A 27,446-nucleotide genomic window follows, 5' to 3' on the forward strand; every position below is an offset into this window, starting at 1 on the left:
TCCACTCACCTGTAGGGATTTACTCAGCTTTAATTCTGTATGACCTACAATGGTGGATATAATGTTGTCTGACTGATCTATTGTACTCTTCAGGAAAAAAAAAAAAAAAAAAAAAAAAAAAAAGAAGAGAAAGAAAACTCTTGCAAATATAAGAAATATAAGTATGCCTGACTCCAGGTATAGAGGAGATGAGCAACAAATGATATCTGAGAAAGTTCAATGACAATTCAGTTCATTGCCCTGAGTTGCCTTTTGACCCTACATCATTAGAAAAATAGCTGTGCATCTTAATTTTACATGGTCAATGAAGATGTTAGAGCTGAGAATCCACTGATAGCAAAGATTCATAAATTACAGATGACTTCTGTGGAGTGGCTTGTGCTGTGGTTCAATGCAGTAGATGGAGAGCAGAGGGCAGGCAGAGGAAGCAGCTACTACACAGCCATGGTGAGCTGTTCCTACAGCTGTGCCACAAGGTGGTGAGGGAGCTGAATATTCTGGAGAGCATGAGGGAGGTAGAACTGGATGCAAAAGCAGACACTGTGCCCCTGCACATGCTCCACAGGCTGTGTTGAACTGGCTGCAGTCAACAGCCCCTGGTAAGCTTTTGGCCTGGGCCAACTCACACTCCTCCAGAGGGTCATGGTTCAGCACGTGAGCAGCTCACTGTAGGGGGATAGAATATAAGTAAATAAAGGTAGTATAGAAAGTAATCTTACCCCCTAAAGAGTTGCAGCTGGGTAAATTATTAAGGCTTAGGAGCAGGCCTGATGTTAACAGGGCACAGCTGTAGCCAATAAGAAGAGTGTTATAAAAGAGTGGGTTGGTTGGTTGAGGGGACTGGAGCTGGTTGGCTACTGCAAGGATAATGAAGAGTCAGTGCCTAGAGGTTCTGCCTACAAGAAACATCAAGGAGGTACAAAACTCTAGCAATATGGAACCCTTGCAATGTACTGATAATAGAACTCTTGTACTATAATGACAACAGCTCATCAGTAGTCTGTCCATTTTGGTGGTTGATACAAATACTACCATATGTGCAGGACATTTCCTTTAATCAGGAATACACCTGGGCATATTGAACTTGCTAGTATAGAGTATGTGTTAGATGGACTTCATGTTACCCAGTTCTCTCTTCCAAAAGAACAGAAAGCCATAAGGAAATCAAAAATCCTTTTTCAAAACTTTCTGAAAAGCACAAAATCACTGAGGCATCAGGAGTGGCAGCTGGGCCTCAGGCTAACCACCAAACACAGCACTGTTTGCTTGGTGCTCCTTAAGCTTTTTAGTGAATAAGTGCAGAAAGACTGAAGGTCTTGCTTCAAATCCAGATGGTTTTAAATTTCTGATGTATGTGAAGTCAAATCAGAGCTAGCATACTTCAGCTATATTTTGATCCAAAATTAATTAACGTTTTGTATATATTCCTCACACTGATGACCACTGCCTCTTGGCTGTGTCTCTGAGTGCCTTTATAGATCAAGGCAAATATCTTTCACCTCACCTAATTAGGGTCTGCTCCCTTACACCATATGATAGGGAAAAGGACTCTTACTTATGAAGACTTTACAAAAAAAAATAAAGAAGTTGCCCACATACTGAGATATATTTTTCCTAATTTCCAGTGTGACAAAAATAAGGTAGATGACCAAAATAACTGGAAGACATAGATACCTTGACAGAAATTGTAGCCAAATAATTTGTGGAGCCTTCTTATGCTTTCTTAAAAGATGTGACTATAAAATATTCAGAGCTTACCGTTCTCTAGTCAGCTGAGTTAAGGATAGAGAAAGACAGCTTGGAGATAAAAAGCAGTGGCAGCAAACAGCAGGTATTCAGCATATATTAAAAATATATATTTCTCCCTATAAAGGCCACATACACTTACACATTCCACTTAACACAAACCAAGCACAGACAATGAGAAGATCATTCTGATACTTTAAACTCTTTACAGTGTCCAGGTAATATTTACTGGTCATTATCATATCTTCAAACAGCTTTCAAATAAGATTTTTCTAAGACAAGAAAATTGTTCAAGATACCTGCATTTATTACAAATTCTATCAAAGATCCTCAAATTAGGATTGAAAACATATGGTTCTGCTAGGCAGACCTCAGATATATTCATGCCAAAGCATCAACATGATTCTATTTAGTGAAGATGAGACCCAAAAGCTTATTTACTTACCTAAATGTTTCTAAAATACAAAAGAGAGAATTGTTTTCCAGTGAAATCTATCCCCACATTCAAGGCAGGACTTGGGAGCAGAGTATTGTCAGGGGACTCCTGTGCTAGACTGTTTTATGATTTGGAATATCTTGAGAAATTCCACATTAGCTATGACAAGTATTAATCTGCTTTATTTTCCAGAGGTAAAAAAATGCTAAATCTGAATTTATTTCTTTACCAGAAGTAATTTACTTGTCCTTTTTCAGCCTAGAACTTTTATTAGTGGTAACTTAATCTACTGTCTGCTTATAACCAAGAACTATTGCTAGTATAAATGTGTTAAATAAATCATCCTCTTAATTTAGACCTGTTCAGAATCTCTAAAACTGAAAAGTCATTTTACAGTCTTGCAAATCAAAGCTAAGTAGAATCTCAGATGCTTTTAGAAATATCTTAAGCATGGATATTTTCCATTCTTGCACCTCAAAAGAGTCAATACAGATTCTATGGCACTAGGTTGAAAGGCAGCACACAGCTGCTGTGAGTAAATCCTGTCTGCTGTGAAATCTAGCCTGGAAATCGCCCATGTAAACGGACCTTACTCTTCTCCTTTAAGATTTGAAAATCTTACACAATCTTTTGATCTTTTGCTATGTGAAAATATTAGCATGCCTTAATTCTAGTCTGAAGAGTTGGAAATTCAGGCAAGAGTGTTTTGCCTAAGAGGCTGTAGCCTCATTTTGCCATCCCACCTTAGGCATACTATGTGGCAGGAAGACAAAAATTTGTCACCTAAGTGTTTCCACTTCAAAAGTTCCACAAACTGGGGCTGTTCACTGAGATGAAGAGGACATGGACAATGCTGCAGTATCCCAGAGATTCTATAGTGGACTGTAACATCTGCCCAGTAATCTTAAGGAGTTCACAGGTTCATCGCTTGTCCCTGCAGCATGGTCTGCTATCAGGGACAAACAAACGGGTCACAAAAGAAACACCAAACAGCTGACCTCTAGGACATCTGCTGCTGACTCCTTTTAGCTCAGTAAACAATGGAAAGGCATATGATTTACTAGAGATTTCTTAGGGCGTTACATTTATGAAAATGTCTAAAAGGGATAGACAGGAATGGGAGAATAAGAAAAGAAGATGAGCCCATCATTGGCAAGTTGTTTAGATGTAAAAACAGGTTTCATGCTCCAGAAATTCTCTGCCCAAGAAAACTCTTTGCACGTATTTATCAAAGACATTATTAATTTATACAGAGAAGATAAGCAGCCATCCAGAAAATATCATAGGAACTATTGCTACCATTTTCCATATGGTGGGGATTGCTGGACAATTAATAATATTCTGTCATATTTTTCCATTATTCTGACAAAATATGCTGAAGAAGCTTTTACAATTTCAAAAAATAGAATGCTTTTTGTCACTCTTTTTTACAGTAATTCATTGAGTTAAATTTATGAAGCATATGTCTGTAAAAACAAAGATAGACAAATATGAAATCACATGTCAGCCACAGGACCTAAATTCAGTGTGGAGAGACAGTGATAATTCTGATTATGAACTTAATAATCCTCTAAAATATTTTTTAAATGGCAGACAAACCAAAAGGATGTAATTTTAGCTTATCAGCAACCAACAGCAGCACGATAGCTAAATTTAGCTACATAAATGCTAGTCCTGCTGCAAGTTTATAGTGCTTAAAGTTAATCATAAGACCTTGCAGCTGTATAATGTGGAGAGCTATTCCTCAGAGGAGAGCAACAAAAAATATTCTTTTCAAGCAGCGTGATAAATGTTGCAGGTTTTAAAATAACATTTAGCATAAGGGGCTTGTCATATGCAACCTGCATGTTTGGCACCTAGACTTTTCTGGCCTTTCCCATCATCTGAAAAGAATAAGCACTCACGTTTTCCAAGATCATGAGGTTCTATCTGGCAAAATACTTTACACTGAAACTAATTTCAAGTCACTTTAATCCATAATTAACAATGCCCACTCAAGCGTTCATACGCTTATGAAATCCAAATCCCCCATAAGATCTTCATCCTCGGCTTCTTCAGCTGACAGAAGCCCTTCCAGTGCCTTTGCTGCATTTGGTCAGAAATCCAAATCAATAGGAAGAAAAGCACAGGAAAATTTCTGTAGCTCATGCATCTCTAGGACAATTTTAACTCTTTTCTTATTCAGAAAAAAAAATCCTTAAAATTTAAGAGCAGTGTTTTATTCAGCTGTGTTAGTAAATCAGGGTCCTTCCATGTTTATAGCAGTGGAGGTGTGTTGTATAATACAAGCCAAACAAATTTCAGGGGAATTTTGTGATGGATTTTTATTCTTACATAGTAAAGTATTGCAAGTAGCATATAATGAAGCTTCGTGAAGCACAGTGTGAGCCCTGAAAACTGGCAATTTTGTTGAAGGCAAATGACACGACTAAGGAAGAGAAGACTCAATGTCGGACTTGGACTTAGAACTCAATCAACAATCTTTCCACCTATAAAGTGCTGAGAAGTTGAATCCAGCCATGCTTCCATTTCAACAGCACTTGTGCTGCATTTTCAACCAAGTTGAAAGGCAATAGACGTATCTGGAAGATTACAAGGCTTATGCACATGTGATGGATAACCTTGACTTGCAGACAGACACTCCCACAGCCACTTTCTTGTTTCCCATCTTCAAAAAAATAGGGGAAGAAAAAATGTAAAAAGGCCCATGGATCAAGATGAAGACTTGTAGGTCAGCATCAAAGGAAAAACAGACTTGATTGAAGAAATATTAATTTGTTTTATTGCTCATTACAATAGATTTGGATAGCAAGAACCAAGAAGAATAAAGAAAAATGGGAAAAAAAAATGAAATCTTGATATTTAGTTGAATGGGCCAACCTGACCTTGCAGAAAGTTGTGATAGGAGAGAAAACTTTGCGATAAATATAGCTGAAAGAATGAAAACCTAGGAAATGAACTCAGAATTGTGAGAAGCAGAATGCAGGGTAGAGGAGGAAGCAATGGGTGACATTTCAGCTAGCTGGACACAGCATTCACCCAAAAGACAACTGCTATCGAAGTGGTCGGTGTGAAAAAGGAACTGGCAGCCATCTGAGGAAGTGTCAGTGACAAATTCATTCCCTTAGATAAAGCAGTAAAGCACTTCAGAGAAGAAAGATTAATAGATCATGGTGGGAAAAGCAGTGAAGCCACTGATGCTGAATTTTACTTTAGTTGAGTGTGCTCACATAAATGGTTGCATAAGGAGTTTTGGCAAGGGCTTTATGTGAGATGAATGCTAGATTTCTGCAATAAGGAGTGCCTTTTCCTTTGTCTGCACATTTCCCCTCCTTTTGCTCACTTTTATATTTGATAGAATAAGAAATTAGGTGACAATCAGTTCTTTCTCTTTTCCAAATAGTAAAAAAGATATTAATTTCTTACTTTTCATACTTTTCAAAAAATAAGTTTATGCAATATCTTCAAACTAACAATCTTGTGGTTTTTCTTCCCATTTTTCTGGTTTGGCTTGCCAATTTACTCTGCAGCTCCAATGGCTGGGGGTTCCTCTCTTGCTCTGTTTGGACTTTGTGCACAAGAACCTGAGCACTCAAATGGAAAACCAGTATCAGATTTGTAGTCAGCAAACTTCCTCTAACCCGAAACAGCCACTGCCTTGGTCTTCCAAAACATTTCTGTATAAACAGTATTTAATAATTGCATTCTCCAAAGAGTGAGTAGTTCTTTAGTGGAATTTAGTTAGTGTATGTGTTGCATTCCCTCTAACTCATGCACAGCTTTCAGCAAGGAGGGAAAGGAGTTCATGCTACTTTTAGGGAAGACCAGAAATACAAGTGTGTCTTCTGCTACATGCTTTAACACCTGCATCCACAGCCAGGTATGCTGATCACAAGGCTACAAAAATGAGTAATTTTAATCAATTAACTTTTCAGACAATGAAGAGAACAGGCTCACAGCAAATAATCAAAGTTATTAGAAGCAATATTTTTTAACTGAAAAGATTAAGAGACCTTCAAAAACCTGGCATTCAGTAATTTTGTTAACAAAAATGCCCTTGACACATTTCTCAGTCATAATTACCAAGATAAAACCTCATTTACATGTTCAGTATGTGATGAATCATATATTTTATTACTTCCAAACAATATAAATAGTGATTGCTATTTATGCAGTGCAGTTTTAACCTCCTTTTCATAGGAGGTTAAACATTATAATATATGCTTTATAAATATCTTGTAATGCCAGGTGTTGCCTGAAGTGTCAAAATGTTCAGTAGGTGTAATATGATGCCTGCCTTAAAAATTGTTTTGTAAATATTATGGCTTCTATCAGGACAGGCAAAATGCAGATATCAAGCTGTTTAGCAAATATCTGGTTTTATTGCTGTTGAGCAAATAAATATTTTGAAAAGGCTTTTAGATATTTCTGTTAAATTTTAAATTTTTGTGATAACTGATTGCTTTCCTGATTTCAGCAATTTTAAGAACTAAATGTGTTAAGTAATTCCAAATAATTACATATGTGTTCATTTTCAGGACCAAAATCAGTAGTCTGAAATGTCTGTCCTGGATATTGAAAATCTTAAGGCACCATAAGATATATGCCAGCATTGATTTAGTCAAATGGATGTTACGAGAAGGGCAGTGTTAAATGGAAAAGCATATGAGTGATTTTAAATAGCCTTCAGCAACTTAATTTAGAAAACTTCTGACTCTGTATTATAATTATTTTTAGCATCCTCTCATTTACTTCCTGCTTCCTTCAATCTGAAAATGCAATCTTTGCTAAAGAAAGCTCATCACAAGCAACAATTATTTTATGTAGGATCTTGAACAATTAAGCTATTGCTGGCCTACAGCTACAGTGCTCTAATTCCAGATACACTCACGTGAGGGTACTATAATTAAAAACAGAGAGTAGAGAGTGTAAAAACAATGCTCAGTCACACTATAAAATATGTCTTCAGTAGCTACAGAAGAGGCACAGGTTTATAATCACAGCAAATTAATAAGAATCTAAAAATAGTTGTGCTTGTTTCCTGTACATTGCACATCACTAATAACTAATCTTTACACTGTGTTGCAGGTCACTGATAAATTAGCTATAAACATTCTGTCCTCCTGAATAGATTTGTTTATCATTAACTACATGAATGCTTTTCCACATAACTCTTAATCAGGAGTTAAAAAATCTTTGCTGAGGAGTTATAGCATCTAATCCAATATATAAAATCAGTGCTATAAAATCATTATAAAAGAAATAATTTCTTTCCGTTTATTACTCTAATAAGATTAATTTATTTATTACAAAATTTTATTATACAGAAGATTATGTTTTATTCTTGTGTGTCACAGTCGAAACATAGAGAGTAAATGGGACCACAGCAAAAAAAGACATTTTCTAAATTATTCCCCTTTACACAACTGAAGAGTCCTTTAAAATACCCAAGTTAGAGTTTATACTGAAATAAGAAGCATAGAGGCCTTTTTCAAAGAGCAAAAAAGCTACTGTAAAAGGTTTACTGCAGTGGGCTGTAAGTCTAGATGAAATGTAGAAGGGTAATTGCAAGTATCACATTCATGTTGTTTTGCTCAGCAGCACCCCCCATGATTTGATTTGATTGATTTGATTTGATACCTCCTCCACTGAGCAATGGCCATTAACCAGGCTGTCATTACTACTGGGTTTTAATCTTCCTGACTGCTGTCATGGACAAAGGATTTTTTTCTTGTATTTGGTGAAAATTTTGCCTAGCAAGGAATATAGGTGTAAGTCTGAAAGTACATTTCTGGTGTGAGATTGAACAGAATTCTCCTGCCACTTCATCATTCCTGCAGAACTGAAACAAAATGCCTCATTCAATAGGACTGTCTGATAGCATTTCTTTCAAACTTTTCCTCTGGAGTGAGGTCTACCTGTCTTAAGAGAAAGTTCTTTTTAAATTTCCAATGGACTAGAAAAAAATTGAAGTAATAGCTTTTTTCCTCCATTCCAATTTTTGCCTGTCCTTCTGTAACACACGGTATCAGAGCATCACAAAAATGCATCAAAATCCAAGGCCTACAGCAGACATGGTCCTCAGGGCTGCTCTCTTGTACCCAGATTTCTGGTAGCAAAACACAGAGTCATTTTTGACTTACAACTATGGTATTAAATTACAAATTTTTGAGATAAATTATCTATACAGGTTATATGAGCTGAAAACAGAGTTGAGATTTTAGATTTTCTCAGGCTGAGGAGATGAGAGCTTTGATAGCAAATGAAAACACTTTTCTAATAAGTGTGTCTGGGCCAATCATCAGACCCTTCTCATAATTAAAAAAATTGCCATAGTTTTTCTATAAAGAACAAGTTAAACATATCAGAATAGCTTCGGACTTTGAATGGCATGGAAATATATTCCAGTTTAAAATGACACTTGAGATTTTAGCACACAAACCATATGACTTTCTTTAAAGCCAAAAGGCATACTGATAAAACTAAAGGGAAAGGGAAACTAAACATCACCTCTACACATGAAGATAAACAAGAGCTCCTCCCTTCCTATCTTTCCTATTTATCTCTTACTCTTTCCTGCTATTTGACTCCTTGCTTCTTTGAAAAATAAAGATCCTACCTAGTTATTGGTAAACCTCATTTTATATTTTCTTCTAAGTTACCAACCAAAAGCAATCAGTTGTAAATAACAGTTAAACAGATGTTTTACTGTTATTAAGGTGGCTTTTGAATTATTTTTTGTAATTGGCACAGTTCTCGAAACCAAGCCATGTCATAATGGTTGCAGAAAAGAGGAGGTAAACAAAAGGAATAGGTATCTCTGCAGACATCTAAGCCCAGATAAATGAGTATATTCTAGAAAAGAAAGAATTCAGGCCAAAATAATTTCAGCAAACTGTCCCTCAGAGAGAAGGCCAAATTGCTTCTTGCTCTGAAACTGCATTTCGTTCATGCAACAGACAAAACAATAGGGGAAAAATTGTCAAAACAAAAGGTTTGGTTGTTGTTTCTTTTTCATATTTTCTTGCATAGTAATAATCCTATAAAAATTGTTGGTTTTGCTGAGCAGCCAGCTCAAAGAGATTTGACTTTAAACAAAGCCAGCTGTTCTGGCAGTTAGTAAAAATTAGGTTAAAAATGGCAACTAATTATAAGAATTTCAACTGAGCATTTTTTTTCAGCCTTACTTGACTTAAAAACATTGCTTTAGGCTGGTGAGACATTTACCTAGCAATTTATCTAGCAAAATGGAATTAAGGTGATAAGAAGTGGGACATGGTTTGCACTGGAAACCTCATGACTACAACCAATTTGCCAGCGGTGAATTAACAGAAACATAAACTGGAGCTGGACAAACCTATTTTTAGAATTAACAAGGAGAATGAACACATAGTATCTAAAAAATATAAATGGCACCATCATGCCATTCATAGTAAGTTCAGGTGTAGCATGTAGCTGCACACCTCTGAAGAAAGAGTAAAGATGTGAAAGCCCACCAGCAAGCATTTAAAATTACTCCAGGTGGGTCCTACACTGAAAAAGGGGAAACTGGTAACATGAACAGCATTTTTTATTCAGTGACCAAAGCAGCAGGTGAATATGGGGCATAACTCCATGATGAGGGATAGAAACTGATATGCATAACAATTTTAATTGATTTATTTCCCTTAGATTTTTTCTTGCAAAAATTACAAATAACTTTGGCTAACAATTTGATTAGCAATTATTCTTTAATTGACTGCTAAGATTTCATTTTTACTAACAATAAATCTCCCTTTATATGTGCCTTTTTGCCCATAAACAGGATTTTAATAATTATATTGGACCAAGAAGCTTGTTGGTTTTAAGCAAGATACTCATTCAGATGATGCAAATAAATTCAAGAAAATATTAGGAAAGCCTCCATCTTGATGTTTTTAAGCTGCCCCCTCAGATTATGGGGAATAAAAATAAAATTAAAAATAAAATATATTAAGTCATAGCAGTATATCAGATTTCACCTGCCTGACAGACACAGAGTAGGCTCTTCTGTGGGTAAACTGCCAATTCCATCTTCCTCACAAATGATACCTCTTTTTAAAAATAGCAGTTTTACAGAGCTCAAGTACCAGGTTATTTTGTGTAAATGTATATAGTTTTGTAGAGCACATTTTAGGCTGAAAATATTCATAAGTTTACATATACAGGAAATTGCTGGAAATCACTCAGTCCTTGTCTGAACGGCACTGTCTAAAAAGAATTCTCTCTTTTCTTCAATCTAACAGAAGAAAGTAAGTTTTTCTATTAAAGCCCTTTCAGTATTCCTTGAATGCATTGCAAAAATGCTGAGTAAGGTTTGTTTCTGACTGGTACAAGTTCAGAATCTCATAATCAGGCCCATGGAGATCATTGCAGTGTCCAGAGGTTGGCAAAATAGCCTTCCAATAACTTTAGGTTTATAACAAGAATGAGCATTACATTATTCGAACATGACTGGAGCAGAGGTCCTAAGCAATCCTTAATGTGCAGTAAGTGACAGGTCAGCTCTTTTTTTGGACAAAAAGAATTACCATTCCAACTGTTCCATTGTGCAAGAATGGGAGCAGAGGGTAAGGTAATTAGATTTCTGCTCCTCCTGAAAATAAACCAAAACAAAACAAACATTATTTTTAAAATGTTTTCTGTTTCATTAGTTGTGTTTATCTGGACTGAAATATGAACTCTGAAAGTCTCTAACCCCCATAAGGAACTTGATCATACATTAAAATTAAGTTAAATAATCAGCCTGACGCTCAAGAAGCCAGACACACAGCTGGACACATACTCCCTTTTATTGGAAGGAAGAATATTCTGAGTCTACCTCAAAATCCCTAGTGATGCCTTTTGCAGAGGGCCCAGCAAAGTCAGCATATCTGAGGAACAGGAACAATCTAATGGACAGTTAGCTGTCTGCAAATTTTTAATAGAAATATATTTGCCAAAAATCTCTGATGTGAGTGTGGCAAAGGCAGCAACAGATGAAAACAAATGTTCCTACAGCTGTAGCAGACCCACTATTTAAAACTTGCAATGTCCTTACATTTGACAGGCAACAAAAAGCAAGGTCCTTAGTTTGTGTGTGCAAGTGCACAATTTCTTTTGCTTGGACTACTGCAACTCCTAAAGTGTGTACTCAGTACTACTTTTGTTTGAATTAATATTTATACATCGAAAAATGAGAGGATTCTGGTGTCAAATTGAAAAATACCCATTTACTCTCAAAATAAATCCTAGAGATATTCAAGAATGTTAGTAATAAAATTTTGTCTTCAAAGGGCATCAATGCAATCTCGGTATCAGGCTACAATACACATTAAAACATCTACATGCTAAAACATCATTAAAACTTTCAAAACATTTCATTTCAAAGAGATTACAGTAATATATTCTGGATATTCTATTGCTAATATGGGATGCAGTCAGTAGAAAAGCATGCCTGGTAATTATTATGGTTGCTTCGTTGTAAACTGTTTGCAAATTTATCAAATTTATTTAGCTGTTGGCAAAACACTCTCAGTGGTAAATGTTTTGCAGTGCTGTCCTTAACCAAAAGTGTATGAGGATGAACAGGGATCAAAAAAATTACAAAGCTTAACATTTGCCCTTTGGCACTGTGCAACTCTGAGAACTTGTACCTTACTCCAAATTTCCAACATCTCAGTAGGATCTTCTCAGTTCCAGTTTCTCTGAGTAAAGACTGTCTCCACCCATGCTTAGTTCCATCTGTCTTACTAATTTCCCTTTTTTTCCCAACAAAGGGATGGGTATCCACCTTTCAGCCCTGTATGTCTCTGTACATCAGTTACCCTTCAGTCTAGCACAGGCCTACGTAAGTTTACTACACATGATCTCAAAAGCAAAGCATTTATCTCCCAGCCCCTGAGAGACATTGAACACTGTTTGACCTGCCCTGAGCTATGTCCCAAAAAAAAAAACCCCTCTGATAAGAAAATACATCCATCTAATCACAGTTGACAAAATTCATGACTTCTGGCAGCCATGAATTTCAGCTTCAGCTGGTACACGTTATGTGGAGGGAGGAAAAACTGACTGGGTGCTATTGTATCAGGAAAGACGGAAGAAGGGGATGTTGAATTTCCTGAAAGGAAAAGGGATAAAGATGGGCAACAATCTTATGAGAAAAAGGGAAGCTGGACTTTAATGGAAAGGAGGGACAAAGACAAGGATAAGGTATTGTGGGGAGATACTACTGCAGAAAGGGAATGCACCAGCTATTCTTGCTATCAGCTATCTCCAGAAATAGAAAACAGCAGATTCACTTCATTGCTTTTTCACTTTGCAAAAGAAAAAATACATTTTAAAATGTTTTCCAAAGGTTTTGAGGCCTCAGGCCTAACTTGTATTATCATTTCTCTCCTAAAATGCCAGGTGTAGAAGACATGTTGCTTAAACTACATTTAGATCTTTCATCTCCAATCCTACTTGAGCTGCATAGATTAAATACCCCTTTTTTCAAAATTTTACAGCTACCAAGGTTCTCCCAAGAAGAAGACAACATATGTATGATAAAAGACTGGCCTCTTCCAGATAGCAACAGGAAAATAGCCTGTGGAAAATTTTAGGACAGAGGCCCTTAAAGAGATTGAAAGAGTGTCAGTGGCCTTATTTTTCATGCTGCAGAATCCACAAGAGCTCTGCCAGGGCAGCAGAGCACTGCTGTATCTAAACCTTCACTGTGATATGTAATCAGTAGGTAGAGGCACTGGGATTTCTCTTTGCTTCTGAGCTTTCTACTGCACTACAAGTAAGGAGAAAAAGGTAATGAAATGAAAGCACATTTCTGTTGACTTTCTTTTTTTACTATTATTTAGTAAAAAAGATTTGGAGTGAGCTATGCAGGTTCCTCCTCCCTATGTAGAATAAACTCTTATTCTTCCTCTTAGGAGAAAATAGAAGAAGGCAGTTAACACAAATATACATCCTTGGAAATGGAAGTGATACAGCAAAACTCCTTCTCCTGTTTCTCTGCTCTCAGGAAGGACACACCAGGCTGGCTTTGAAGTGTCAGCAGGATTAGAAGACAGCAGCATGCCCTTGCTTCCTGATAAAGAATCAGCTTAGCCAGCACAAGACTTCATATCCAAGCAGCAAGGGCAGCACTTACTCTTCTGAGCTGTTTGTTCAAATACCACTGTTGATAAATAAACTCCAAGCATGTTTGAAAGCTATCGGTGAAAATTTCTCAGGCCATAAATGTTCTCCAGTATAAACTTTGAGCTTGAATGTAAAATTAGCAGTGCCTCAGCTGTCCACCCACTACACTGCTCCATGACTGATAAAATTAATTTGTGAACATCTTGTACATACACATCCTACTCTTGTAATCCGTTCATAAAAACACCTTCACAACTGATAGTCAAGATGATTCTGAGTTACAAGAAAGATGGAGAGGGGATTTTTTACAAATTCATGTAGTGACAGGACCAGGGGGGGATGAATTCCAACCAAAAGAGAGTAAGTTTAGACCAGGTATTAGGAGGAAGAAGATATTTGTTTTGTGGGTGGTGAGGCACTGGAACAGGTGGCCCAGAGAAGGTGTGGATGTCACATCCCTGAAGTCCTCAAGGGCACATTGGATGGGGCATTGAGCAGCCTGGTCTACTCAATGCATATTGTAAATAGGGAATCATTTATCAAGTCTGTATTGATATTCTTCAGCAATTATAGTGGCTGAAGGAAAAACAAATCCCATTTTGAAAATGCCTGTTATGTTCTTCAAACTCAGTTGCTTGATAAAGAATTCACAAGAACACCAGGACAAAATATGACCCAACAGAATCAGAATGTAACATTTTGATCAATTGCTCTATTTTATGATTTTATACTCTTTTTACATGCTTCAAGGAGAAAAGAGGCATTATTAAAACTCACCATTTATACAGAAGCCTGTACCAGTCAAACTAAAATTATGTTTTAATACAACCCAGTTTTGCTTTGTGATATAAATAAAAAAACCAGCAACACAGCTTCTCATGAACACCACCAAAAGCAGATACCATCATACCATCCTCCTTGTTTGCAAAAGATCTCCAAGACTTCTGCCCCTCAGATTCACATTGCATAAATAAATTTATTTTTCTACTCTCCCACAAATAAATGTTTCTCAGTGCCCACACCTCATTTCCTTTCCACACATAGAAATACATGCACTAGCAAAAAAGCAAGTTCAAAAGTGAGAGTAGATATGGCCACAAAAATATTTTTCCTATCTTTATTCCAACAGTGAGCTTTTTGAAGATTGCTTACACTAATATTTTGCAGTAAGAAAAATCCCTTCAAAATCTCAACCAGATGTTTGCCTTCTAGTGTCATTTAAGAAGGAATAGGACCCTTTAATTTCTTTAGGATTAGACATTTTGACTTGCATTAAATTTTCTGAAAAACAGTTGTATGGGAGAAGAAATTTATAAGGATAATTTAAAGTCTTGAATGCTCTGATCCTTAGACTTCATTAAAATTTTTGCAAAAAACTTTTATCATCAGTACTCCTATCAAAGGTAATTTCAACAGCATCAAAGAAGTAATGGAGAGCAGCGGAAATCAGCATCTATAATCCACCCTGAGTAAGAAAGCCCTGCATTTTTGTAGTAGTTTGATTCTCATAAATAGTTTATATTCATTATTTAATTACATGCATTAAAGCAGGCAAGTCTGGGTTTAAAGCAACAATTCTTTCCAACTGCTCATTCATATTCAGGCAAAGGTAACAGTATGCAGCAACACTTCTCACTTCACACAGGAAAATGAAATAATGACCTTTTTTTTTCTCACCTCTTAACCTTTATAGATGAGAAGACTGTAGGGGTCAAAATAAAGACCTGAAATTGGGTTTGGAGTGGTGAAGAATGACAGCTGCCCACCCCCACCTGCTAGGAGATGGAAACGTGCAGTACTGAAACAAAGACTTATACTCTTATCAGCACTGGGAGGTGATCCCCAGGGGAGTTAGACTGACAAAGTTATGACCTAATTAAAGAACATCTCCTACACGTTGTCATTGTTCCTGCAAGTCTAGGACAAAATACTTCTTTCCATAATGTCTGTACGAAGACTGGAGACAAGGTACAGTATTACATTAACGTGTTGTGACTCTAAGGTGTGTGTGTGTGAGGCCAAAACACAGCCCTCAAGATCACCTTGCATTTATTTGGTTTCAAAAGGATGTACCTGAACTCTGAAATCTGTTGTGTTAGTTATTTTTTATTAGCATACCAAATTTAAATGAAATAGTGGTAAGCTACTTTTCCTGTTAAACTCTATGGAAATGCTGTGGAATAGGTGCTATTTTGCTTAGAAACTCAGATATTAGAGATGAAAAGTGAAATCAGGAACTTCTGCAAAGCTGTAGTTCCACCACCACAATAAAACTTTGTAATATGGCACTACAAACAACCATACCTCTGCTTCCTATGCCTATTTCTGTATTTTTGTTCAGCAAAGTTCATTGTGCAGCTGCAGTGTGAACCACACAAGATGTCTGACCAGATCCCATTAAACCAGGAGGAAAAGATTCCACTCACAATTAAGTTTCTCACTAGTACTAAATGAAAAACCATGCATTTAATAGTAGGCAAATGTAAGCATGCCAAGCCTATCAAGTGTAGTTGGTGTACCCACACTGCTAATTAAATTATGGGCTTTTTTCAGTGTGAACTCTGCCATGTAGCTCATTATTGTATCTGTAATATTTGTAGTATCTAATTTGTTTCATTAGCACTGTACAGTCACACTAAGTAATGCAGATTGACAGGGACTTTTCACTTTTCTCTATAGCTCTTTCTTAAAAAAAATTAATTATGATTGGTTTTTTTGAGCACCAGGGCAATAAAAGTAAAGTACTTCAAAGGGTATTCAGACATTTTCCCCTCAGGAAAAATCAGGATATTTTGTAAAAATTGACAGGAACCAATGAACTATATAGCATTTACTAATTTTTTAACAGTAAAGTGAACTCTCTAAAAAAGTTTTAACTAATCAATAGAATTGAACACTAGATGTCATGTATAGTTCATTTGAGAAAAACAAAAGGTACTAGCCAATTGTGGAATAATTTTTCATTCATAAGAATTTTTTCCAATGGTCCAATGAACTAGGATGTCAATAAATGTCAACATGACCTTCCTATATGATTTACACCATGTCTGACATGACCTTAAAATAGAAATTGTCCATAATAAGCCCATTAAAAAAGAGGCCTTTCCTATTCTAAAAATGGGGTGATGAATTCTTTTCTCAGTTTCAATAAATTGTCAAGGTTCAGAAATAGAAGGTTACATTTTAGAATTTATTATTAACGGATCTTTTTAGATGAAAACAAAATTAAGCACACTTACTAAGAAGAATTCTCTACTATCAAGCTATACAAATTGTAGCTGAGATATCCCCACTTGCAATTCCAAACTGAGAGTAGATGTAGAGTTAAGTAGATGGGCTTCTGATGCCAGAAAAGACCAGGCAAAGATTCACCTTCATGAGGAAAGAGTGGAATACTTCATAAGTTATCTAGATAAGGAGTTGTGGGTGACTTTGGAATACCAGCAATAGAGGGAAGGGTAGGACTGAATCCAACTAGACAACATTTAAATGAGCATTTTTCAAGTTCACACAATAAGATCCCTAAGACTAGGGCACAAGGGCATTTTGCTCCTAAATAATACAGCAGTAGATGTAGTTGCAGTTGGAGAAAATTATATAAAGTAAAAGAATTTTCTAGAAAACTGAAAAAACCTAAAGACTATGTTCACATTCATGTCAAAAAGCACATGCAGACAAAACAACATCATGGGCTATCAAATAGAGTATCATAGCTCTCATCTTTTTTTAAAGAAACCTCTAAGTGTTCAAATATCAAAAGCTGGCAGAGGGACTGCCTTCGTCTTATATTCTTTCTTAAATATATATTTGTCAGAACCAGGGACGTGTTTCTGACCTAGAAGGACTCCTCACTTCACCAAAGCAAACGTTCTTAGGTTTTACTACTTTTTTTTTCCAAACTGTTTTTGACAGAAATTCATTTGACCACCAGAAAATTAACTCACAGTCGTACATCTTTACTGCCTGGTTTGTTCAACTGAATGTTCAATCAAAGTGGTTGTATTAGGAACATCTCGCTATTTTGTCAAAGATCCAGCATGGTATTAAAAGAGAAACCAACGGTTACTTATGTAAATACAATGCAGATGGTTCCCTATTGATGAACAATATCTTTCAGAGAATAATGAGTTTGTCTGGTGCCAATTAATGTTCAGCACATGCTGTTCCCTTTGTCAACATTTCATGTACTCGAGAGGAAACTAAATGTAAGTTATCTTATGGTAGGTGATCATTGTGTGGGGACAAAAAGCACTCACATGGTGTCCATATGGACCACGTACAATGCTTTGTGAAGTCTGTGTGATTATGGCTAACATACACATGAACCTACGTCCACTGCCTGGGAATGGTGGAGATATCAATACCAAAATACTTATCTCTACCAAAATCAGAATAATTTGTCCTTTGACATCTGTGTCATTCTAGTTTATTTGATTTTGGCAAGTATTGCAAAATATTGCCATATTGCCTCTATCTTCCAGTTGAATTAAAGATCAAGCATGAACCCCTATATAAACTGGAAGTGGATATTTAAGACCCTATAAAAAAACCTCACTGATACTACTTCTTTAAAGCTCATTAATTTTATTATGATAAACACTAAATGCAAATTCTCAAAATAACTCTGTGCAGCTAAATCCAAGCAAGTGGAGCTGGAAGACACCTGCAAAAATCACTTTTTTGATTGCCTTATTTAAAGGACCATCTCTGTCATTTACAAGTGCAGACAAGCTGTTATTATGTCTTGTTAATCTAGGACAAGAAATAAGGTTTTCAAGGTATTATAAGGCCTTGCCTCTAAATTTTCCTTTTCTAAATTTGTTTTAATGCTAGTCCAAGTTGAAATTACCTTTAAATTTTATTTGTAAAATTTAAAATATCTTTGACTAGACAATTTTAACCACAACCTTATTTACACAAAAATCAGTATAGCACAATATAGCACCGAGAAGTACAATTTTCATTTGGCATTCCACATAAATAAATAGTATGTGCCACATAAAGTTATTAAAGGGGAAGAGGGAAAAATTCAGCAAATTAAAATGCTCTTTCTTGAGAATGAACATTCTCCTAATTTTCTAAGGAAATGTCATCTATAAGCATTTAAAGCAAAAGCTGACTTTCTCTAGAAGACTCCCAGCTACAGCACTGACATACAAGAAAAATCAGCCTACTTTCAGAACAGGCCCCAAGCTTTGCTTTGAGTCTGGTATTTAATTCACTACGGATCAATGAGAAAAAAGCACACTTTGCATACTAAATTGTAATCTATTATAGAGGAGTAGTTGTCTTCCAGGAATGATGCTGTGTTGTTTTATTTCCTAAGCAGGGAGTACCTGCAGGTTCTGATGGTGAATTTCCTTCCTGCATATTTAACATCTGTTATCCTACCTTATAGAAATAGTTAGGTAACTAGTCCAAAGACAAAAAGAAAAAGCAAAAAAATCCCCAAAGAGTAAGCAAATAAAACTACTTAAATATAAAAAATTGCTTGTTTTGTCATTTCAATTTAGTGCAAAATGTCAAAGTGTTGGAGCAAGGAAGGCAAAGAAAATTCTTCCCAAACACAGTTCTTTGAGTTTTATCAGGTTTGGTTTGTTTTTTTTTTCATATTGCTAATTTACCATTCATAAGGAGCACAAAATTTTTTAGACTTGCATTCTTCAACTTGTTGTCCACCTCACTTCAAACCTGGGAGCTGCTGCTATTGAACAAAACGCCCAGAGCTTCATTTAGGCAATTTCCAGCACACGGTGTGAGGATCACACCACCTGCTGCTACTTCTGCTTCTATTACTCTCCTGCAACCACCTTTGGTGCCAGGAAGATTGAGCAAGGGTTAAAGGACACACAGCACAAAATAGAGATGTCTATAATTGAAGTTCTCACATCTTATTTCTGGCTTTACTATTGTCCACATTATCTCTGTTCTGTTCCCATCAGCACTGTTTTTTAATTTATAAGCTTCTGTGAGCTACAGCTTGTTTTTTTAAGGTAGACATACCCAAACATATATACTTGTTTCTTGTATATATCAGTTTTAAAACAAAGTAAACGGGAGACCAGCTGACCAATGATCTATTGGAAAAGGGCAGAAAAAGAGACCTCCACATTAGATTTGTCATCTTTCTTCGTTTATGCTACTAAGGAGTTTCATTGTAGAGGCCAAAATTAACCACTTTTCCTTACCTTATTGATTCCTTTTAATTGCTTAAAAAATGCCTAAAAATATGTTAATCATTGAAATAAGCAAGCCAAATAAGGATAATATTATATATAATTTTAATTGTTTCTAATTGTCTTCCAGTAATTAGACAATGGAAGCACTTTAATTTATTCTATGATTAAGAAGCACAATGGGGTACAGGACACCATCCACAGATGACCCTTGATGAACCTTGCCTGGTTCACCACCCTGAAGAAATCATTTTGTGCCTTCTGCACTCTCATAGCTAGCACTGCTGTGCAAACTTTATCAACAGTTTCCCTGTCCCAAGGCAATTGCATCATTTGGCCAGGTGACAGGATGCCCTTGGGGGCCAGGAACCAGAACTAACACATTGTTCACTGAGGAGACCTTCTTAGAATACCAGTGTCTTTACTGGCACTTTTTGTAGAGCAAATATAGAAAGCCTACATTTTAATTTTTTTTCTTTTCCCCTGGTCCTTGCAATGAGGGACTGTTAACTTGTTTTGACTTTCAGAGCTGTGCTAAGAGAGGCAAAGTTGATATGAATTTTTTTGCTCTGCCCTCACTGTAATATCTGAATTAATGCCATCTAGGATAATGCAGTTGTGTTTTCACTAAGTTTTGCTGATACAGGATTTTCCCATCACTAAATTTTTTTGAGGCTAAAGTTTCTCTTTCCTTCACTGCCCATGGAAGGACAAGCTAATCCTCTTCAATAACTGTGGTGAGACATGCTCTGCACAGAAAAAGTTGCGTGGGGACCAATACATAGAGGTTTTGTCCAGCTGAGGTCTCTGGGGCTATGCTTATATCTTAATTATTTAAGCACTTTGGAGCAGGACCACATAGGTGCCCATTCACAGATTTACTTAAACAGCAGCAGAACAGAGGCTTTTGTTGCTATACACTAGTAAACAGACCACAGCTCACAAATATCCACACCAGCTAAATATCAGCATGGTCCCTAACACAAACTTGACTTGAGCAAACTACTCCTCTTTCAGATTATATTTGGACATTGTTTAGATGTGCTGTACATGTCAGAAACTATTCATAAAGATAAGTGACAATTGTGTTTAGGAAGGGTGAAATTCTGACCAATGTGAGAGAGTAACATGAACTCAGAGCTAGAAAACTACTTCTGTCCTGCTTTATGTAGGAGTAGTCAGTAGAATAGCTTAAGCAAAGTCAAAAGAGGCTGTTGGGCTGTTGCTCTGTAAAGTACTCAGGATCCTTACCCCAAGAGGTGAAGAAAATTCAAGTATCAACTCTACAGATGATGCCTACGAGAGTTTGGAGAGTCAGAATGGATGACTGCTGCCAAGACATGAACTGGTGCAGAATAATAACTTCTGCTTGTGTAGTCTAGAAGAAATCTGTGTCAGATCAGGAGTTCATGTCCCCTGTACAGAGAGTTATCCTGAACTAGACACCTCATGACACTTAGCGTCACAGTCTGGCATTTGGGTTCAGTAGGTGACAGCAACAAACAGCAATATTTTATAAGAAACAGAAATTGCCTCCACCAGGGGAAGGTTTGTATCAACAGTTGTTATTTGCTGACAATTCACTGGGTCAGTACTTTTTGAAGTATAACAAAACCAACTTAACTTATACATTACTGAGATAGTAGCTGGAAAATTTTTAGTCCTTGGCTATTTTTGTTCTAATCCACAAAAGATATTTACAGTGTCTTGATAGTAAAATGAAGACCATTTCTGTCTACACTGCTGTTGTGAACTATGTGTCCATCAGCTGCACATTCTTAACATGCAGCTGGGCACATACTTGGTGTGCCACTGGACCCATTCTCACCTGCAGAGACATTAACTTTCTGATTTAAAACTCCATTGATCTATAAGCATCGACGTTCTATGAGCATATGGGTTTTTTTAATAAAAACCAATACAAGATGAAATCGCCTGAATGTTTCAATAAAAAAAGGTATAATTGCTTTTCTGTGTTACTTGGCTGGGTTTCCAGCTGAGACACTGAAAATATGAAAACTCTTTTGTATCTATTGTGGGATCTTGCTTTATTCCCCAGCAGGTTTGGGAATAAAAGCTGATTATAGTGCTTAGCCCTTTGCCTAGTTAAAAACAGCCCAATATTTCCATTAGAGACATCCCTTTACAAAATCCTCACACAACATAATAATCTTCAGTATCTTTTTAGTTTCTGTTCACTGGGAATCTATAAACAAGAACAAAAAAAAACCACTAGAAGTACAATGGTCTCAAGTACGTGAATCAGGGATATAAAAATGTAATTACATGTAGGAGACTACATAAAGCATAAACTTTTGTTTCTTTTTATGGATGCAATTTCTGATGCTTTTGCTTGCTAAAGTTCTCATGATATAGACTGCAGAGTTCTATGATGGCAATTAATACAAGAGACAGGAAATTTATCTTTACAGCTGGATATTATTGATTTTTTACCTCATAGTAATCATCCCAACATTTTGTAGCCTTATAGATCTAATCATTATAACACTTCTTAGTGATTTATACTGTGTGGTGATAATAATAAACATGAAGAGCTTTTTTCAGTCTTCAGCAGTTTTAGTGCATAATACTAAATATACCCTAGCCTGTTGTAAATTCCATCTTGGAGCTTTCCTATAGTTGAAAGGCTTGCTTCCATATAATATTCTATAATGACAAACATACAGAAAGCTAAAAAAGCTAAAGTCTGCAAAACTGTATGCAAACAGCTATGGATTTTAAGCAGAACATGCTGAAAGGTGAATGAGTCACTTTGCTACTCTGATTTGCAATTCTGGAACATAACTGCCAAAAATAGATTCATTTATTTATTGCTAAAGATTCAGATAGTTTAAAAAAAAAAGTTAACAGTCAATCCAAATCATGAGTTGATTGAAATCATAGAAACATTATTAAACTGAATTTATACAGGCATTTCCTTTAGAAATATTATTTTTATATTACCTTGGGTTACAATTTTTAGGCTGAAACTTTTCCACATCTTTTGCAGTTTCCATCCCTGGAGTTATATATAAAATGTGTAGATGTGGCTCTCAGGGACATGGTTTAGTGGTCGACTTAGCCATGTTGGGTTTACAGTTGGAATCTTTACACTTAAAGATCTTTTCTAACCCAAATGATTCTAGGATTCTATGAAATATAGACTCTCTCCTCACTCTTCAATTCTTAAACAAATCAGGACACTCAACTTTGAAGTCTTTGAGCTTAATTTGGTCACTTGCCTCTTCAAGTCAAGTCTCTTGATACTCTACAGTCCCTATTGTCTGGAAAAAATGTCCCAGTTAAGAAGAAGACAGAGCAAGTAGGGCCACCACCTCCCAAAGAGGTGAAAAACACAACTTGCTATATAAAAAGAGGGGCACGCCATTTGTCAGTATGCAGGTGGTGACACATGGCAGAAAGCCAATATAACCATAGTATGGGGCTGAAGCTGCAGGAAAGCTCCTGGGAGGTGCAGTTAGCTCAGGATTATTGCTTTTGGGCAGCTGGGAGCCCTGCAGTTCCTCATTTGCAGACATGGTGTGCCTCACTAGGGTGAGACTGCTGCACTGACAAATGGGCAGTGGCTTGGGGCCAAAACCTCCTCAACATTCCTGGTTTATTAGCACCAAAAAAAATCCCAAAAAACTCATGCTCCACACAATCCCCTGGCCTGTAATGAATCCAAATGTCCAAGAGTGTATGCATGTACATGTGTGTGCATGTGTGTACACGTTATATATGCTTGTGTGGGTACATATTTTTTTTTTTAAATTACATTTTGTCAGAAGATTCAGAAAATGGACATTCCAAAGGATTTTCTTTCCTGAGCAAGTTCAGCCTGAAAGACAAAAAAAATTAAAAAATTACTCCATAGCCAAATACATTCTACTGACAATTTAACCCACAAAACCAATCACACTTCCAAATAAAACTGCTAACTAAGGTATATCAGATCAAGGGTCCTTATTTTGCTTTCTTCATCAAGAAAACCTAGATGATTCCACTTTCCACAATCTTTTTCTTTTTTTAATTACACCTATTGACAGCAAGGATGGTTTCAGATCTCAAAACCCCCACTGAAAGATTAAAGCATGGTTTAAAAATCCTTTTCTTTTACAAGGACCATGAATTTAAGGGTCAATATGGAATTAAATTGGAATACTTTCATCTGTAACTTTAAAATTGAGCATAAAATCTTAGTACTATTAAAGTAGATTTTTTTTTTTTAAAGGAGCAATTCAGGTGGAAATTAGATTTTATATTGACCTTCTATCACCCCTGAGTATGACTAAAGACATGAACAGCATCCATATTTTATTTGTTCACTATTTGTGTTGGGTCCTTACACTATTGTGCTAGGTGTTGCACAAATGTCTGATGAGACCTGGTTCCTAGATAAGCTATTTAAGACAAGAGGTAGAGGATGAGTAGGCTGGGTCAATGTCGGTCCCGACAAACAAAAAGGGAGAAAATAAAAATCATTAAATAACTGAGACAACATTCACAGAAAAAGATGGACCAACTGTTAAGCATGACTAGGGTAGGCAACATTTAAAATTCCTAGTGCAACACAGCCAATTATGTGTTTAAAGCATACATTTCACCATTCTTTTTTCATTCAAGCCGGTTCTCTTTTTTCTTTAGTTACTTCTCTGAAGGTGGGTTTTTTCACTTTTTATCTTTTGGTGACCCTACCTGCTACCAGCAATTGGTGTGCATCTTACCAGCAAATAGGTGTGCTAGGAATAGTACCAAATACACAAAATGGTGTTTCTCAACTCTTTACAAAAAGGACCAAGTAAGGACCCTGGAAATAAAAATCCACCAGCTATTTTATGTTTCAGTGTGGTCTGGAATCTTGGGGGAAGGGGAATGATGACATTTTAAAAATAGCACAACATTGCTTACCTGTTTCTTGTTGCAGAAGATTTACTGGCAGTAGCAACTTGGTTGTCACTAATCCTGTGACCAGTCACCAGCCAACGTGTGGTGGGTGGTGAGCAGTCTGAAGAGTTTTGTTCTCTTTAACACACTACCTCCCAGAAAAACTGTCTGGACCAGTAGTACTGCTACAGAGGGCAAGCTGCCCCTCTGGGATTCTGAAAGTTGAGATGTTGGCAGCACTCAGGTGTAGCTGCCAAGACAAATTGTGGCTCCAGAGTTCAACAAGAGGAGACAAGTCACTTAGTCTACTTAATGCAACGTTTCACATCTAGCTGTTCTGGGGCAGATGTGAATAAGGCAAGGAGATAAAGGGATGGTCAGCTACCTCAAAACTACCATTTCATTCCTTATTAGTGTGACTGCCTCAGACTCTTAGAATTGTTAATACATGTTGTCCAGAATAAAAAAGAAATATGCTCACATCAAGTCCTCATCTTTGCAAGCAGAGATGTTGCAGAGATGCTGTTCTTCTGCTTATGGATAGAACTCGGGGTGCTTTGGACTTTTGTAATCCTTCAGAAGCTCTCAAAGAAGTTCACAGATGCAGTTTTTGAGGCATGACGTCTAATTTTGACCACTGAATTGAAAATATAAGTAATAACAGGATTAAAGCTTTTCTAGCATTTGCTCATTTCACAAATCGATGCAGGTGTAAAAAGTCATACTGTTGATATATTTGTTAAATTCAATCTAACTTTTTGCTTTACATGATCACACCAATGACAAATCAAACTGTGTGTTGAACCATGACTAGACCATTTATACAGCATCATAATGACAGTACCAATAGCAGTACTTGGACCTCTCCAAGCTAAGGGGAATACCAGCAGTTTTTCAGACACTTCAAAAGAGTGTGGATATCTACAGCACAACATTTTGTACCCACCAGAACAAAGAGGACGAAACATCAGATTTTTCTTTGTCCTTTTTATTGGATTATCTAAACAACTTTGAGCTTTATTTCTAAAAATTTATGTGTTCAATCACTACAAGTTCAAGTGTCTGGATTCTTGAAGATTTGACATATGTTGTACAGGCAGGCATAGAACTGGATATTAACATTTTAACATCTGTTGCATTTTCTAGTCCAAATACTGGCTTCCTATTTTCCTTCCTGTGGTTTTATTTGTCTCAAGATCATGTACAGTATGTGACAGAACAAATTGCCACAGGACAATCAAAGACAGTACTTTTCTTTTTCACAGATAGGTGAGTTTAAAAGGGATCACAACAGTCATTCAGCCAAATCTTATTTGTTGCTTTCAGATAATGATTCTTGCATTTACCTAGAATTTTGGCCAGATTTAAAGGCTTTGCCTGCCTATGATTTGGCCTGCCCTCTGGGAGTTATGTTTGATATCTTGTTATTCTCACTTAAAAAAAAATAAAAGGGAATTTGATTTCCATTTTGAACTCTGACTTTAAATTTTAGACATTTTACAATTTTTTTTTCTGTTAGGTCATTGAATCGTTCACATAAGTTAATGATCTAAGAAATACACCATAAAAATCTCTTCCCCTATGTCATGACCCATCCATACAAAAAGTTTATTTGTGTATGTCAAAAGTAGAATTCTAAGAAATTTATGCTGTATATAAAATAAGCAGAATTCTAGTAGATTAGGAAGCCAAGTGTACTGCTAAACTGACAATGTCAAATGAGTCAGTTTTTACTATCAACAATAAAGAGTGTATCTCCACCTAATTTGATGTGAGAGCATATTATGTGGGACATGTTAGTGGGCAATCATGGTTGAAATGATGAACAAAAATAACAGACCAGCAAACATTGAAGTGAATATACCCATTTAGAAGTTTAACAATTTCTTTCTTCTTCAAAAAAACCACATGGGAACTACGAGTCCTGTCTGAAAAAAGGCAATTTGAATATAACAGCACACAAATTTGAACACAACTAGCACAGCACTGTTTTCAATGATAGAGATGTTCTTCATAGGAGCAAATAAAATACTATGGAATGAGAATCCCTAGGTCACCTCCATAGATTAAAATGACATTAAACATCCAACATGAGCAGTGATAATATTTTCTTTGTATATAAAAAGTTAAGTAATCAGTATCTATAAGGTGGTAAGATTAGAAATTAAAGAGAGTGCAGAAAGTAGCATATAACAAATGATACCACATGGACAATGGCCAGAGCTTAATATAGGATCACTCATTTCTTTAGGAAGTTGATTGAGTAATGTGAAAACTAGTAAAAGTTGTCTAGCTTGAATAACCTTTGCTTTAAAGCAAGAAGACATACAACAGCATTTCAGAAAAATATCCCCACATATACATACATATATATTGTCTATACACATGTGTATACATATAGATAGCATTTTATATCTTATATTAATTTCTGTAATTTGCATTTTGTGTCTTTTTTTTGTATTTTATATCATATATGCATCACAAAGGCACTTCTGTTGATATGACTACTTAGGGCAGATTTTGTAGAAAGTGACAAAACTCTGCAAATGCTGAGCTTCAGATTCCTCAAACTATTCTGTGTTTTGCAAAACAGGTCAAAAAAAGGTTTTGGCTATGAAAATATTTTCCATTGGGGTGGCAGGCAGACAGAAAAAAAAAATCTTACTGTTTAAGATGAAGAGAAGATGGTCAGTAGGTCAGTATTAAGTCAGTAGTCTAGCAGAGGGAACCATTAGTCATTAATAGTATTTATGCACTTGAGAGAGTTAACAAAATAAATCCTTCTGCAAGTTGCATGCAATAACTTGAAAACTGCAAGATAAGCATTCAGCTTCAGTAGAATATTGTTCACTACTGAATTGAAAGCTCACAAGCATAGAAAAGGTTAAAAACATGCAAACATGATATGAAAAGAAAATCAGTCAGAATTAAACAACTCTTTGCAAATTGTACACAGCTACAGCAGAACAAAGGGCCCGTTATCCTCTGTTTATTTCCTTGAGCCCTTTGGCATACATTATGCACTCTGCTGAAACTAAATTTCCCGTTGAGCAATCTGTGCCTTGTCC

The 27,446-nt window shown here is 36.2% G+C and overlaps 1 long non-coding RNA gene across 1 annotated transcript; it reads left to right on the forward strand.

Annotated features, from left to right (window-relative positions):
- The first annotated feature begins 853 nt into the window (after nucleotides 1-853).
- Nucleotides 854-13,385, forward strand: LOC132072943 (uncharacterized). Its single transcript, XR_009418443.1, has 2 exons — nucleotides 854-916; nucleotides 13,105-13,385. It is a non-coding gene; the product is annotated as an uncharacterized LOC132072943 (long non-coding RNA).
- The last annotated feature ends 14,061 nt before the right edge of the window (nucleotides 13,386-27,446 follow it).

The sequence above is a fragment of the Ammospiza nelsoni genome, chromosome 5, assembly GCF_027579445.1.
Source record: "Ammospiza nelsoni isolate bAmmNel1 chromosome 5, bAmmNel1.pri, whole genome shotgun sequence".
Taxonomy (NCBI): domain Eukaryota; kingdom Metazoa; phylum Chordata; class Aves; order Passeriformes; family Passerellidae; genus Ammospiza; species Ammospiza nelsoni.